Here is a 12,576-nt window from a genome sequence, read left to right on the forward strand (position 1 = left end):
TGGAGCAACTAGGCCATTTGCTCACAAGAAGGATCTTATGTGCCTGCAAAATTTGCAGCTTCTTGCTAAATAGCCAAAACAATTTGGGAAGGGTTTAAAAGCAAATAAAGTCACTTATTTTATAACATCAAGAGAAATCAGGGGTAAATGACTAAAAAAGGTATTTGACATCAGGAGTAAAAGTTATAACCATTATGAATTACATTACTGTTTTCGATAGTGGCTATGCCATTTCACATTCCCTCCAAAAGTGTACAAGGGTTTATTTTCTCCATATCCTCTCCAACACTTGTTATCTTTCATCATAGAAGATAATCATCTTAACAGGTATGAGGTCATATCTCATTGTGATCTTACATTTTCCTCATGATGGGTAATGTTGAGCATCTTTCATATACTTTTTGGGCACATGTATGTCTTTGGATAAATGTTTATTCAAGTCCTTTGACCATTTTAAAAATCAGGTTATTTGTGTTTTCGTTATTGTGTTGTAGGACTTTCTTATTTTTTTTGGATATTCACCCCTTATCAGTATATGGTTCATTAATATTTTCTCCCATTCTGTTAATTGCCTGTTAATTATTTACTTTGCTCTGATAAGCTTTTCGGATTGATGTAGTCCCACTTTTTAATTTTTGCTTTTTTTTTTTTTTTTTTTTGCCTTTGCTTTGGTGTCAAATCCAAAACAAAAAACAAACAAACAAAAAATGTCTCCAAGATCAGTGGCGCTCGTATAGCCATATTCTCCCAGGAGACTTAAGGTTTCAGGTCTTACATTCAAATCTTTAATCCATTATGAGTTAATTTTTGTGTATGGTATAAGATGGTGATATAGGTTCATTCTTTTCCATGTGATTGTCTAGTATTTCCAACACCAGTTTTTCTAATTAATTTTTAATTATAGTTGACATTTAGTATTATTATATATTACTTTCAGGTGTACAGCATAGTGGTTATACATTTATATAATTTATGAGTGACTCCCCCTGCCCCCCGAGTAAGTCTAGTACCCACATAGTACTATACAGTTATTAAAATATTATTGACTTTATTCCCTATGCTGTATTTTACATCTTATGACAATTTCGTAACTACCAACTTGTACTTCTTAATCTCCTCACCATTTTCACCCAGTGTCTCAACCCCCCTCCCACTGACAACCATCAGCTTGTTCTCTGTATCTGTAAGCCTGTTTCTGTCTGATCACTTATTTTGTTCTTTAGATTCCACATATCAGTGAAATCATATGGTATGTGTCTTCCTCTGTCTGGCTTACTTCACTTAGCATAATACCCTGTAGGTCCATGCATGTCATTGAAAAATGGTTAAGATTTCATTTTTTATGGCAGAGTAATATTCCATTGTAGATATGTACCACATCTTCTTTATCAAATCATCTATTGATAGGCACTTAGATTTCTTCCATATATTGGCTATTGTAAATAATGCTGCATTGAACATAGGGGTGCATATATCTTTTCAGTATATACCCGAAGAAATCCAAGACCATTTATTGAAGAGACCATGTTTTCCCCATTGTATATTCTTGATCTTTTGTCACAAATTAATTGACCATATAAGTATAGGTTTATTTCTGGGCTCTCTATTCCATTCCATTGATCTATGTTTCTATGTTTATGCCAACACCAGGCTGTTTTGAATACTATATATGCTAATACAGTTTGAAATCAGAAAACGTAATGTCTCCAGCTTTATTATTCTCTCAAGATTGCTTTGACTATTCAGGGTCTTTCACATTTCCATACAAATTTTAGATTGTTTTTTCTAATTCAGTAAAAAATGCCATTGGAATTTTGATAGGTATTGCATTGGATCTGTAGATTGCTTTGGCTAGTATGAAGATTTTAGCAATATTAATTATTCTAACCCATGAATACGGAATAACTTTCTATTTGTTTGTGTCTTTTTCAATTTCTTTCATCAGTGTCATAGTTTTCAGTGTATAGCTCTTTTACTTCCGTGATTAAATTTATTCCTAGATATTTTATTTTTTTCATACAATTATAAACGGGATAGTTTTCTTAATATCTCTTTCTGATAGTTTGTTATTAGTGTATAGAAACACAACAGACTTCTGTACATTGATCTTGTATTTTAAAACTTTAAATGGTTTTTTGGTAAAGTCTTTAGGGTTTAAAGACTTTAAAATTATGTATGTGCAAACAGTGACAGTTTTACTTTTTTTCCTTTTCAATTTGGATGCATTTATTTCTTTTTCTTACTGAATTGCTGTGGCTAGGACTTCCGATAGTATGTTGAATAAATGTGGCAAGAGTGAGCATTAGTGCTACTTAAATTAAAAAAAAAAATTTAAATTTCTTTTTCAGATAGATTGCTGTTAGTGTATAGAAACCCAAATGATTTTTGTACTTTGGTTTTGTTTTCTGCAACCAAAATACTATAGACTGGATGGCTGAAACAACAGATATTTTTACAAAATTCTGGAGGCTTCATAGCCCAAGATCAGGGCTCTGGTAGATTCATTGTCTGGTGAGAGCCCACTTCCTGATTCATGGATGGCCATATTCTCAGTGTATCCTCACATGGCAGAATGGGTGAGGGATCTCTCCGGTGTTCCTTTTACAAGCATGCGAATCTCATTCACAGGTCTCCACACTGTATAAGGCCACTCTATTAAGAACAGGAGACATAGCAGCCCTACCTAATACATGGAAACAAATACAAGTAGGCAATCAAAATGGGGAGTCAAAGAAACATGTCCCAAATGAAAGAACAGAGCAAAGATCTAGAAAAAGAACCAAACAAAATAGAGACAGGCCATCCACTAGGTGCCAAGTTCAAAACACTGGTTATAAAGATGCTCAATGAATTTAGGGGAAGAGTAGATTAACTCAGTGAGAATTTTAACAAAGACACAGAAAACATAAAAATGGAGGTAGAAAATATGTTTAAAAAGTCAGAAATAAAGAATGCAATAACTGAAATGAAGATTACATTAGAGGGAATCAACAGTAGATTAGATGAAACAGAATCAAATTAGTAATTTAGAAGATGAGGTAGCAGAAAACACCCAATCGCAACAGCAATAAGAAAAAAAAAAATCCCCCCAAAAGAGGACACTTTAAAGGAGTCTCTGGGACAACATCAAGTGTACCAACATTCACATAACAGGGTTACTAGAAAAAGAGAGTGCAAGGAATTAAAAACATATTTGAAGAAATAATGACAGAAAACTTCCCTAACCCCACAAAGGAAATAGACATACAAGCCTAAGAAGTGCAAAGAGTCTCAAACAAGAAGGACCAAGACATATCACAGTTAAAATGCCAATGGCTGAAGACAAAGAGAAAATCTTAAAAGCAACAAGAGAAACGCAATTAGTTAGCTAGCTACAAGGGAGCTCCCATAAAACTGTCAGCTGATTTCTCAACAGAAACTCTGCAGGCCAGAAGGGATTGGCAAGAAATATTCAAAATGATGAAAAGCAAGGACACAAAACAAAGATTATTCTATCTAGTACAGTTGTCATTTAGAATTGAAGGACAGATAAAGAACTTCCCAGACAAGAAAAAGCTAAAGGAGTTCATCACCACCAAGCCAGTATTATAGGAAATGTTAAAGGAACTTAGAAGAAGAAGGAAGAGGAGAAAAGATTAAAAATATGGATAATAACATGGCAATAACAACATATCTAGCAACAATTGCTTTAAATGTAAATGCATTAAATGCTCTAATCAAAAGACATAGGGAGGCTGAATAGATAAGGAAACAGGACACTTACATATGCTGCCTACAAGAGACTCGCTTCAGATTGAAAGACATACATAGGTTGAAAGTAAAGGGATGAAAAAAGATGTTTCATGAAAATGAAAACAAAAAATCTGGGGTGGCAATACTTATATCAGACAAAATGGACTTTAAAACACAGGCTATAACAAAAAACAAAGGACTCAGTTATCTCACTTCTGGGATATTTATCCAAGAAACCAAAAACACTACTTTGAAGGGACATGTGTATCCATATATTAATTGCAGCATTATTTACAATAGCCAAGATATGGAGGCAACCCAGGTGTCCATCAATGGATGAATGGATAAAGAAGAGGTGGTACATATACACAATGAAATATTACTCAGTTGTAACAAAGAAAAAATCTCACCATCTGCAACAACATGGATGGACTTAGAAATTATTGTGCTGAGTGGAGTAAGTCAGACAGAGAAAGACATATGCAATATGATTTCCTTCACTTATATGTGGACTCTAAAGAACAAGATGAATGAACTAACAAAACAGAAATAAATTGATAGATACTGAAAATATTTTGATGGTTGTCAGATGGGAGTGGTTGGGTGAAAAAGAGGAAGGGATTAAGGAGTACAAATTGGTAGTTCCAAATAGTCATTGGGATGTAAAGTATAACATAGGGAATATAGTCAATAATATTGTAATAGTATTGTAATAACTATGTATGGTGTCAGAAGGGTACTAGATTTATCAAGGGGATCACTCCCTAAGTTATATAAATGTCTAATCACTAGGTTGTACATTGAAACTAACATAACCTTGTATGTCAATTGTAATTGAAAAATGAAAACTTGTTAAAAATATATCTTAATAAATTTTTACCATGTGAACACACTGTGAACTTGGAGACAAACCAAAAAATAGAACACAGTCAGTTCCCAGAAGGTCCCTTGGGCCTCATCCTCATTATTAATTCCCCAAGAATAAGGACGAAGACTTTCAATCAAACTTTAGTTAAGTTCCTCTGAGCCCTCTTGTTATCAAGGTTGAAACCTGTCCTTTATTTGGCTTGTCCAGCCCAATCTTAGCAAAGAATCCTGCTGTCATCCCCCACCGTTGATACCTGATCACCTTTGAGGTCTGATCAAGTTCCTTATTGCTTTTGATGTTCACATCTTCCCTGCCTTTAGCAAGAATTTAGATAGGTCACTTTACCAAAAACCACCCTACCCCAATACCACCTTTATTAATTTTTCCACCCATTGACACCATCTCCTTAGATATAAGTCTCCAGCTGTGTTTGGCATATTTAAATCTCTTTCCACTATTGTAATACTCCCATTGCAGTAGTCTGAAATAGTTTCTCTTGCTATTTTAAGAAATGTCTGAATAATTTTTTTTGTAACAGTAACCATTATCTTGGCTTCTGATACCAAAGATTAATTTTGCTTCTTTTGTAAACACCACATAACTGAAATTACCTTGTATATACTGTTTATGTCTGACCTCTTTCATTCACCACTCCTGAGAAATTCATTTATGTGTTTCTATGTAGCAACAATTATTCTGATAGTATCTTAATGTAGACATTTCACTAATACTGTACCATTTGATATGTATTGGGGAGTTTTGGGTTTGGAGCCATTATAAATAGAAATGCTGGGAACATTATTGCTTATGTTTTTAGGTGAATACATAAGAATGTTTCTATTAGATGTATATTCAGGAGTGTAATGGCTGAGTCCCAGGTATGCACACATTCAGGTTTTTAGTAGATACTGCCATACAGTTTCCCAAAGTGGATGTAGCAATTGATACTTTCACCAGTGGTGTATGAGTGTTATTGTTAGTCAAAATGCTCACCAATACTTAAAAACATGTGTTTATTAATCTTAACCATTCTGATAGGTTGTTTGCTACACTTATCATTTTTTAATGAGAACGGTTAAGATGTGTTGTCTTATTTTATTGCAAGCATACAAGACAGTATTGCTAACTGTAGTCACCTTGCTGTACATTAGACTCCCAGAGCTCGTTCATCCTGCAGAACAGAAACTTTGTACCTTATAACCACCAATCTCAGAATTTCAGTTTAGCATTCTAATATGTTTTGATGTATATAGTTAGATGATAGTATTACATATCATATCATGCTGTGATTTTTTAAAAGTGATTCATGGCTTTTTTATTCAGTTCAATCCAGGGCAATTATTTTAAAAATCTGCATACACCACACATGACCCACACAGCATTCTGCATCATGAATTAACCAGCACAAGACAGGTAGGTACTGCAGACAAGCCTCCATTCACTCAGGTTTATGTGGCTTTGTTCTCCATACACCTTCCTGGGAGACTAAAATACATTCTGTCTGCAGTTTCTAAAATAGAAACACTTGAGTTTTGAAACTTCTGGTCAGGCACTAAATGGTGACTGGGTTCCACTTCACAAGGGCCACAAGCACGGCAGATGTTCGTTTCATGAGCACCAGGAAGGCTCTGCTCATGAGGGGAGCACTCTGTGGGGTCCCGCCTTCCTGCAGTTGTTCCACATCATAAGCAGGACCTACATTTGGCTTGAGCTTGTCCCTGGTGCCACCACCCAAGCACCAGACCAGGTCCACGACCTTGTCTAGACAGGAAGTCCCCCAGGCTGTCCCTCCTGCAGCAGGTAGATGGGTGGGTTCTGCTACACAAGCAAGCGCCCCTGGACTTCTGCCACCACACCTGGAAGGGCAGCCAACTCAGGCTCAGAGGACATTCTGGGGCAAGAGGTGGAGGCCTCTGAACTGTGGGTCCTTCCCAACCTGGTGGCCTCACCGGGTTAGTGTGTCCAGGGCCCCAGGTTGGCTGGGAAGAAAAAATTTGAGCCAGTGAGCTTCAGAGCGCCCCTCAGTTCACAGTCTCCTCAAGGGAGCATCTTACACGGGATGCCCACAGACATGCCTCCCGGACCTTGCCAGGCCTCCACCCTTGGGAGCCTCCCCCAGGCCCTGACAAGTCTGCGGCCTCCTGGGGCACCAACCGCACCTGCTGGGAGGACAGGTGCCTCAGGCTTTCGCCTTCCCCACAAGCCAGGCCACCCCTCTCCTTGCAGGGCAGGGTAGGGAAGCACCAGACCCAGGTATAATCCTGTGGCCCATCTAAGCGGCATGGTCTCCGTCTAATCACAACAGGCTGGTACTATCAGGTGTACCACCTCAGGTGTCTCCGGCGCTCCTCTGAACTCCCCGCCCTATCCTGACTTCCCCGCCTCCGCAGGCTCCCTGCACTGCTGGCCACTGGCTGCTGGTTCCACATCTCTGAGAGGAGCACAGGGCTCAGAGCCCTGTTTCCTGTTCCAGGAAGTCCACAGGGCCAGGGACTCGACCTTTCTTTGCCCGAAGCTCTTAGCAACAGAGCCGTTTAACTCTGTTGATCTAAAGATTTCTATCTTCTGAGGGGAAATGATCCAGGTTTCACAGCAATAAAACAGGAATGACACTTTGATCTTGAATTATCTGGCAGTGTCTAGGCAGTCTCGTGAGCAAATTGCAGCTTTGAACTTGCGCGCTATTTCTGTTCTGCACCCAGCCTCCTGGGAGCTGCGCTCACACGACCTGCAGGCGGCGCTCGTGCTCCTCCAGCCGCACTTGGAGCTTATGCAGCTCCTGGATGTTGCGGTTCTGTGCTCAGTTTTGTGGCCCACCAGCCAGCGGTAGAAGCGGATGGTGAAGATCACAAAGAATGAGGCTTACGAGTCCCAGTATGATGGTGGACACGACAGCAGCCTGCCAGCCGATGGGGCCGCGGAGGCTGGGTGCAGGGCCCGACTGGCGGCACGCGTCCACGTGCAGAGCTCGATCCCGCAGAGCAGCAAGACCTTGGCCAAAAGAGCAAGATGCAGAGAGCGGTGGAGAAGGCCCATGCCTGCTCTGCGCAGGGTGCGTGCGCTCTTGCGGCGGCTCAGGGTGCGGTGGCGGTGGCGGATGTTGCTCGCGGACTCCCATGTTGGGCAGGAAGCACGCGCGAATGAGCGAGGTGAAGAGGTGCACGGCCGCCTGCACTGAAGGCGACAAGCACCGGCGGTGGGTACTGCGTCTCCAGCTGCGCCTCCTCTACGGCCACCACGCGAAACCTGGGAGGAAGGCGGGGGTGCGGCTGGAGGCCTTCGGCTTTGCTCTGTGCAGGTAGAGCGCTTCTCCAGGTACGGCCCGCCCGGAAACGTGGCTAGAGCTGACCAAGTCCAGGTAGCTGTAGGCAACCGGGTCCCGGTAACCTGTGTCCTGGTGGCCGGGCTTGGAGCAGAAGGGAGTGGAGGGGTCCACAGGCACGCCGAACTCCGCATTCGAGATGGGAGTCCGGCGAGGGGCTCTGCCCGCCCCGCCGCACTATCGTGGCGGTGGCACTGTGGCCCGGTTGGAACCACCAGCGACACCCGCTCCCTCCTTCGGCAGGTGCCGCGGGTTCTCCCCCCACCCCCAGCACTGCCGCCGCTAGCTGCCTCACTCCCATAAAATGCGATTTTAATTTGCATTTCCCTGATAAAGTTAAGCTCATTTAAAAACTTAATGGCTATTTGAATATTCTCTTCTATAAAGTGTCCAAGTCTTTTGGCCTTTTTAAAATTGAGCTTAATGACTTTTTTTTACTGATTGGTTGTCGAACTATATATGGTGAATATAAGTCCTTTGTTGAATATATGTACTGCAAACATTTCTATTTTGTAGCTTGCCCTTTTACTCCCTTAATGACGTCTTTTGATGCATGGAAGTTTTAAACTTTAACGTAATCCAGGTACTAATTTAACCTTTTATGTTGCACGTTGTATGTCCTGTTTAAGATATCTTTGCATGCAATCATGAAGGTATTCCACACCAAACATTATTGTTTCATCATATACGTTTACATCTACAATACATCAGAGCTGGTTTTTGTGTATATAGTGTGAGGCAGAAACAAGATTCACTTCCTCCCATATCCACTTTACCCAACGTTGTTTATTGAAAAAAATAAATAATACCACATCAGCGTAGCCATTGTTATAACTCAGGTGACTGTATATGTGTACTATTATCTGGTAGTATAAGTCTTCCAGCTTTGTTCTTCAGCAAAATAATTTTGGTGATTCTTACCTGACTATTTACTTTTGAGTAGATGGGAACACATCATGCTGCAGGAATTCTTGTAGCAAACCGGGTCATGTTCACCTTTCACTGTCTGATAGTTTAAACCAAGTTTATATATTTATCATGAAAATGAACACACTGCATGTTTACCAACCCAAAAAGAGACTGCTAGCAATAGAGTTGTAATTTGGGCTGTTGCTTTTTTGCATAATTTGTGGTAAGGAATTCTTGATTAGACAGATGGACAGATGTTTAGGCAAACAGTTGTTCTCACAGACAGATGTGCAGATGCATGGACAGATGTTAATACAGACAAACATGTTCAGATGGATGTCTGTACAGATAGACAGAGGTTCATGGAGATGATTGTTCAGACATTCACATAAACAGACCTTTAAGCATATGGACATTCAGAAGACATTCAGACAGATAGATGTGTTCCGATAGATGGGAGTGTGCCAGACACTTTCTAACACATGAGCTCTTAGACCCATGAGTATTCAGACAAAAGGGCAGATGTTTATACAGATGGACTTTTCAAATGGGAACCATTCACACAGACATATGTTCAGACAGACATTCAGGCAGATGAATAGACATTCACAAAGTTGGACATTCAGACAGATAAACAGGTGTTCAGACAGACATGTTCCAACAGATGGATGGTCTGAAAGACAGGTGTCCAGAAAAATGGATGTCAGAATAGACAGAGACATTAGTGTGATGGACATCTGGACAGATGAACACTCCAAAAAATGAGCATTCTAACAAATGTATGATATAATACATAGTTCACAGAAGAACAAACATAAAGACAGACATGTTCAAGAGGATGGTCATTTGGACACACATACAGATGGGCATATGGACATTTGGAAAGACAAAGATAAACTTTCATACAAACAGACCTGTGGACAGATGGACAGACATTCAAACAGATGGGCATTTGTACTGATATGCCTTCCAACACATGAGTATAAAGCCAAGTAGACATTCCCACAGACGGGTGTTAGCACAGGTGGATGATTCAACAGATGGATGTTTAGACATATGAACAGATGGTCAGACAGACTAATATTCCAACAGATAGACAGGTTAACACAGACATTTGGACAGATCCCCAGACAGATGGATGTAAGACTCTCAAACCATCAGGTACATTGATGTTAAGATAGATGTTCTGACAGACAGGTATTCAGACAAATGGAAGGAGTTACAGACAGACAGAAAGACATTTCAGAAGTTGGGCAGTCCAATACATAGGTGTTCCAACACACAGACTTCAGCCACACAGACAGTCAGAAAGAAGGATATGTGTTTAGATCAACAGATATTCAGACAGATGGACATTCCAGCAGATAGGTGCCCTGATATGTGGGCATTTTGACACATAGATATTTAGATACATAAGCACTCAAGCAGGACATGTGTTCAGACCAGCTATCCCAACAAATAGATATTCCAACAGATGGATGTTCAGACAGATGGTCAGATATTCAGATGAATGTTCTATAGTCTCAGGCAGCATTCAAGGACTAATAACCTAGTTCTAGCTAACATTTCTACTATTATTTTTAATTTTGCCCTTTCAGGAGCCCTCTACATCAGCAAAGTTAGTTTTCCTACTGGTCACTACAGATGCTGCATTTGCTCTCCCTCTGAGCCTTTTGCTCCTGTGGTCTTTGCCTTCTTCTTCTTCTCTAGGTATCATGATTCCAACCATTCTTCAGATTTGGATGATAAAAAATTCTCTCAGGTCTTAGAACACAACCTTGGGCACTTCATCAGGCTTCTATTCATTAAGGAAGAAATCTGATCTTATACACACACATATATGATGATACATCATAATGAAGTAGGATTCATTTCAGGAACACATCGGTTAAAAATTCAATGTAATTCTATTAAAAGCATGAAGAGAAAAACAATAATATCATTTCAGTCAATGAAGAAAATGAATGACAAAATACTACTCCCATCTTATGATAACAAATCACAGCACACTAGGAATACAAAAAAAAAATAGTCCCTTTATTGATAACAGATATCCACAAACAAATTAAAGCTAACATACTAAATGGTGAAAAACCGAATGTTACTATTTGTATTCAACATTGTACTGGCCTGTGCTATATTGTGCTATAATGTAAGAAAAAAATTTAAAGTTATTACAAATAGAAAAGAAAAAAAATTAAAATAGCTGTTGTTTACAAATGATTATTTATGCAGAACATCCAAAAGAATCTACACACAAGCCATTAGAAAATAATGAGTTTAGCAAGTTCACTGGATATGAGGTCAATATATAAAAATTAATTGTACTTCTATGTATTAGTAACAAATAATTGGAAAATAAAGTTTAAACATACTATTTACAATAGTACAGTGAGTACATCATGTCCTCTTGTGCCTCCTCTTATGTGAACATTCGATGAAGTCCTACATTTATTTCTAGTCTCTGTTCAGGCTTATCACTCTTTTAAAGCATTCTTTCTTCCTAAATAATTTTTAAACTTTGATTCAGCAGAAAATTATTTCCTTAAAAACAAAAAGTAAAATAGATATCAAACATATAAAACTGATGAACATAGAGCTTTATTACTGAAACAAGAATATGGAGTGAACTCAGAGTCATGAATTCCTAAAGATCTCGAAGCTCAGGTTGCAACTCATTAATTTAACATTTTTAAGCACCTAAAGATACAAAAATTGTTACTAAAATCAACATCTTTTAAAAACAAGATTTCCACTCCCCCCCACCCCCGCTTTACAAATAATAAGGTCAGTAGGCAGAAATTCCTTCACCTCCAAATCAAACAGAAACTTACTTGCAGTCTCATCTTTTTATAGGCTTTTCCCTCTAGCCTAAGGTGAAAGATCTACCACCCCGGCTCTATTCCCTCAAAACATCTCACGAAAGTCATCCCACTCAATGATCCCTTTTTAATTCACCCTCAATATGCATATATATATACATATATATATATATGTATGTATGCATACATACATACATACATACATACATACATATATATAGACCCAATCATTAATATAGAAATACTCCTTAAATTATTTCCTTCCCTCTAAATCAGATCTCTTTCCTTCCCTTACATTTAAACTTCTCAAAACATAGTCTAAAACAGACTAGTTTTCACCTTCCTATTAATAATCTAATCTAGAATAATCTGGTTTCTGTTCACTGAAATTGAACTGAAATTGCCCTTACCAATTTCTTACCATATTCTCCTAGTTACCAATTCTGACTTACTCTCCATATTACTGGCACCTGACACTACTGACCGTTTGATAGGTGAATTTTTGCTCACATAAAATCTTTAAATTTATTCCATAAATTTCAGAATCAGATTAATTTCTCCTTTGGGCTTACTGATAGCACTCTTCTGGTTTTTCTCCCAGCTGTAGGGCCCATTCCTTTTCATTTTAGTTCAACTCCTTTTCTTCTACCAACTCCTTACATGTTGATGTTGTCCTGGGTTTTATCCATGACACCTTTGTTTCTCATTCTAGTGCGTACACTCTGCTGGCCAATTTCATGTACCATGGTTTTGACTACCAACTATATTTTAATTACCCCTAATTCTAGTCTTCTGGCTCACAATTACTTTCTAAATCTGTATGAGCCATTTAACATGTATAAAACCAAACTCGTTCATCCTCTATATTGCCTATTTAGTGCACAGCGGTGCCACACACCCAGTTAACCAGGCAGAAGCCTACC

At 39.0% G+C, this 12,576-nt stretch overlaps 1 pseudogene; it reads right to left on the minus strand.

Moving 5' to 3' along the window:
- Window positions 1-7,319: 7,319 nt before the first annotated feature.
- LOC107509741 lies at window positions 7,320-12,399 on the minus strand (annotated as a pseudogene).
- Window positions 12,400-12,576: the final 177 nt, after the last annotated feature.

This window comes from Rousettus aegyptiacus, unplaced genomic scaffold (assembly GCF_014176215.1).
Source record: "Rousettus aegyptiacus isolate mRouAeg1 unplaced genomic scaffold, mRouAeg1.p scaffold_m13_p_7, whole genome shotgun sequence".
NCBI classification, from domain to species: Eukaryota; Metazoa; Chordata; class Mammalia; order Chiroptera; family Pteropodidae; genus Rousettus; species Rousettus aegyptiacus.